Raw genomic sequence first — 5,707 nt, 5'->3', positions numbered from 1 at the left:
GTGGTTTGGCTAATTTTCATTTGTCAAATTTCCTACCAAATAAGATTGGGAAATGGGCTTTCCCAATGAGATTAGATTCCCATGCTTGTGCTCTTTAAATACATGCTGATCTACTGAGGATTAGTGGTGAACTGCATTCTATGTGGTGATAAACTGGATTGAAAATGTGCATATGCTCGATTTGAAATGCTAGAACTATGGGAATTTGTTGATTATAAAAGTGGTGCCATAATCTATTGTTTAAAGTTTAAACCATTTATCAAACGAAAGTGCCATCCTCACTCGTCGCAAGTAGTAGTGACAAGGTGCAATAGAGCAGAAAACACATGCTAAAAATACGTAACAGAGAATATGAAACTAAAATGTCTCGCCCAAAAGCAGAGCGAGAAGTGAGACATCAGAAAATGTGAGACGCGACACCTTTTCATCTTTGAAGGATGCAATGATCTTGTTTTAATTTTTTATTTTGAGTTCTATAGCTTATTATTTTAATTTCAATTAATACCAATGTATTTCGAAGGAAAAAACGACACTCACAATAGCAATCTTGGCAAATCACACAAATAAAAACATTTAAATAAGTAATCGACCTAGATTTAGGATTAGAATTAGAAACAGTAAATGCTAAATTAAATGAATTTAAATAAATAGGAATATTTAGCTGGATTCCAGAGATAGGAAAATGATGCTGAAGACATGAAGACACATGGAATTAAGTTGCCGTACTACTGGAATTTTAGGACCTGATCTGGTGAGCGTCTGAGGCTCTGTAAATTTAGTTATGCCTCGGTTCAGATCTGCAAATGCAGAAATGATTTGGCACACGGACCTGAATTGAATGAATGAATGTTGAATTTGGATGACTAAAACTTGTTCTCTTTGATCATTTGATGTCTGAATCTGAAGAAAGATTGGTGGGAAATTTCTTCAATTACAATGGTTATGCTCTCAGTTAGACCAATTCAATAGCTTCAGAATAATGATCGAAGACAAGCAAGTGTGCAATGGACCTATGATGATGTATGTCGATAAATTAAGTGTTATTGCATATCAACATACATTATTGGAATTGTATAATACAAATCTTTAGTAGTTGTTTCCGTTAGTAAAATAATAACTAGCAATTGCACCTTGGTGTGCAATGGGTACGCCAAAGAGGTGTGGAAGGTTGATCAGGAAAAAAAGTATCTTTTTTTTTTTTGCATGCATTTGTGTTGCACATGAGGTTTATTAGTAGATAGTGATATAGGAGTAGAGAGAGGCAGAGATATAGGATTAGAGAGAGATGGAAAAATAATTCAGAGATGTAGGTAGAGTGACAGAGATATAGATATAGAGGATTGGGAAGAGGGAGAGGGAGAGTGAGAGAGAGGGAGGGATGGATGGATGGAGATAGGGTGACTTGTCTAGAGATAGAGGGGGAGAGAGGGAGAGGGGGACAAATAGATAGAGAGAGGGAGAGAGGGAGAGGGAAATATATATATATATATATATGGTGAGATATAGTGATAAAGAGAGAGATATAAAGAAATATAGAGATAGGGAAAGAAATAGAGGGAGGGAGAGAGGGGGGACACAGATATAAGAGAAGATAAAGAGAGAGATACATATATGTGGGAAGAGAGAGGGAGATATGGAAGATCTAGAGAGAAATAGGGAGATGGAGAGGGGGGACATAGAGATATAAGAGAAGATAAAGAGAGAGATACATATATATGGGAAGAGAGAGGGAGATATGGAAGATCTAGAGAGAAATAGGGAGATGGAGAGGGGGAGAGGCTTAGAAAGATGAGGAAAGATAGAGAGGTATGGAGAGAGTTAGAGAGAGAGAGAGAGAGATAAATATGGGTATACAGAGTTGGAGAGTTGGAGAGAGAGATAGGTGGATAGAAAGAGGGAGATGGAGAGAAACAAAGAGAGAAATATAGAGTATGGGAGATGGAGTGAACAACAGAGAAATGTAGACATAAGGAGATAGCATTTAAATGAGAAATCAATCTCAGTGATTCATTATACGAAGAGGAATATGTGAGATTTGGAATACACATGCGCCTTATAAATGTTGTGGGGGATAAGAAGAATAAAAAATTCTAAAAATAGAAAAGGTAAGTTACAAAAAAAGAGACAAGGTTTAAAGAATGAGTATGGTTAAGAAGTGGACAAGAAAAGAGAAAAAAACACTAACGAAAAGAAAGGGCTAGTGAAAGAAAAAAGAAAGAAAAAATGAATGAAATTAAGATAAGAAAGAGGCAAGAACACAAATAATAAACTTTTATTAAAAACTATTATTAACAATTAGTTGACATAAAAACTAACCAAAACAAAGAATTTTTTTTAAAAGACAATAAGACAAAGGAATCAAGTAATAATACAAACTCATATTATAATATAATATTACAATTATTACTAAAAACTAATGAGATTACATATTTATGAAATCATTTTATAAATAATATAAAAAATACAAGAATACAATAACAAAAGAATAAATAAATATTACCAACTTACAAAATAATATTGTAATAAAATATTATTATGATTATTAATATGATAAATAAAACATTAACAAATACAATAATAAATTTATGATTTTTTTTAATATAATGTAAAAGAAACAAAATAAATACTTTTACAATTTGAAAATATAATATTATAATGTAAGAAATCAAATATAAGAAGAAAATAAGAAAAATAAAAAGGGGAGGTAAAATAATCAAAACTAAAATAATAAAAGAAATAAGAAAAAATAACAAGAATACGAAAATTAACCAATAAAAAAATAATGTAAAAATAATAAGAGAAAACAAAATGAAAGAATTGATATTAGAAAGAATAAAAGTAACACAAATCTTGAAATTTTAAATCCAAAAATAAAAAATAATATGAAAATCAAAACAATTTGAAAGAGATTTCATCCACTATCACAATAATTGAATGAAATATACCATTTGTTGTGAAAAGTAACCAATCATGTGATGCCACATCAGCTGCACAAGTATTGGGGCCCTTTTGCACACCTATTGGTCTCACTTTTTTGGGGGGCCTGTTTTGGACGCCTTGGCAAAAAGCATGTTGATGTGGCATCATATTTGATGATGTGGCCCTGAAACCTTGGTTATAAGTAGGGGACTTGCCAAGTAAGTTGCTGTAAAAAAATCGAAGTGATTTGAAATTTCCACATAGGATTTTGAGAAGCGCGAAGTTAGGGTGCACAACTACTGGGTCCTTTTCCCTATATTGATAACTTATTTTTAAAGATAACTGAAATAATTGCATTTGTAAAGAGAGTCGGGCCATTCTTGTTTTCACGAGGAAATATCTGGCCTTGATTGTGATGGACGAATTTGCACGTGATTTTAAAACTGACAAACCCCCACATTGTTGGGTAAGTGTGCCTTGCATGTCTTCCATGGGTTAAAAAAGATCTCCACAATAATAATTACCGGTGGTCGTACAAAAACTAGTGAATAAAAAACATACAAGGTTAAACGGTGACTATTTGTTGTTCAATCGTCTTGTAGAACCTCTGGTAGAATTTGAACCATTGATTTGCAAAGTGAATTGATATACTTCATAAAGGGTATGCCTTCGGCGTAATAACGTGATGGTGAGAAATACATTCGAATACTTATTTGTACTTGTTGCATAACAAAACGAGAAGCTTCTTGATCAAGTTACTTATTATGCCGAGACGCAGCTACAATGACATACAAATATCCGTAAACAAAAATTGATTTTGAATAAATTTGACGTGTAGATGTCTTGGAAATGCATGCATGTTTCAGTTTCTCTATAAGTATTATTTTATATCTCTAAATAAAATAGAATCATTGCCACTTGTCTCTAAGTGTATGAAACGGTTACATCTTTAATGAGAGTGAAAGAGTGCAACATTATTCAGCTCCATGTCCTTCTTGACAACTAATAAACATGCAAGACAATTATGTGATATCTCTCGGCATTATTTTACGTATATTTTTTTATAATATAGGTATACTAGTACACTATATTAAATATATTCAATAAAAATTAGTGACCATATTAATGTTCTATTTTACATATTAGTTGTTTATGGTAAAAATGGAAACAACAATATTGAAAGACTAAATGAATTCAACCACAAAACCCTAGCCTAACAACAACAAAGATCCACCATAACATATGAAGATTACCTAAGACAATGCAAATCAAATAAAATCACAAAGATTATACCATCACATGTCCAATAGGGTTTGAATCTTCATTCTTCCTATCTCCATTGATCTTGCTTGATATATTTGCTCTCAAATTTTATATGTGCACAAGAGCTTAACAAAGAACGGAAATGTGGTTGTAAGCAGGCTTGATCGCATGTGAAAATTCGAAAGCGTAGTTGGGGGTGCTAGTAGATTGAATAGAACAAGGTTGATAATGAAAGAGAGTATCCTCTTATATAAAAGACACTATAAGAAATGGAGGGATAAGATTGAGAAGTGTAAAAGATACATGGTCGGCTATGATTAGAGGGTAGGTAAAAGAAATAAGAAAATAATGAGAGGGTAGGTAGTGGAGGAATTAAGAGATGAATGACATGTGTCATAGGTGGAAAAGGCTAATGAATTAATTAAATAAATAAAGATTTATTTAATTAATAGAAGAAGTGAGATCGATTAAATAAATAAGATATTTATTTAATTTAAGAAAAAAGATAATTTAAATAAATTAAAGTACTTATTTAAATGAGAAATAAGGCTAGAAGAGGATAAATTAATTAAATAAATAAATAAAGATTTATTTAATTAATAGAAGAATTAAGCTTAAGATAATTAAATAAATAAAGATATTTATTTAATTAGATAGGACAATTTTAGGTGTCTACATTTTGCCCGTCTTTGAGACAATGCAGCTTGTCGCGTTGTTTCAAAGAAGATAGACGGATCAACAGGATTGGGGAGAGCATCCATTTCCATGGCTGACGGATCCAGGGGAGCCGATAGATGGAGATGATGGAGGTGATGGAGATGATAGTGGAGATGGTGGAGGTAGAGGTCAACGGCGGAGGCGGGGCACAGTGGTAGAGAGGAGAGTGGCTCGAAGGAGAGAGGACGGAGAGGAGAGACAGGCTCAACAAGCTCATGTAGTGAGGGGCAGAGGTGGATTGCCTATACAGGTGCCAGCATCAGAGGTTCCCAGACAAGTACGTGCTCCTAGATAGGGACAAGGACAGGGACAGGGACAGGAGCAGCCACAGGGACAGGGTGAGGGGTGAGAGGAGGAGGATGAGCTACTATCCTTGAGGGATATCTGCCAGGGATAGGCAGATGAGATCCAGGATCTGGAGAGGGAGACAACTAGACTCAGGAGCCAGCTGAGGGACACTGAGCGGGAGAGGGATCAGGCTATTCAGCGCTATACGGAGGTTGAGACAACACCGAGGGCAGGGAGGTAAACAACAAAGGACATAGGGGCCAGATATGCCTACGTTCTACAAGCAGGGGAGGAGATAGCCTACTGGAGAGACCTATACTATGGAGTGGTGCCACCAAATCAGTGGGCGAGGAGCTTCCGCAGACCATTGCGGATTGCGACGACCACTGGAGGGAGAGACAGGAGATAGGCGTCTAGCGGTGGGGTCATGGGTCCTCCACCACCACTAGATAGAGGGGGCAGGGGCAGGAGAGATGGTCCTGGGGCGGGTCCTTCTAGGGCTTAGACTCCGTCGAGGCCA

The sequence above is a fragment of the Cryptomeria japonica genome, chromosome 6, assembly GCF_030272615.1.
Source record: "Cryptomeria japonica chromosome 6, Sugi_1.0, whole genome shotgun sequence".
In the NCBI taxonomy this organism is placed as follows: Eukaryota; Viridiplantae; Streptophyta; class Pinopsida; order Cupressales; family Cupressaceae; genus Cryptomeria; species Cryptomeria japonica.
Note: the sequence above shows the minus strand (reverse complement) of the source record.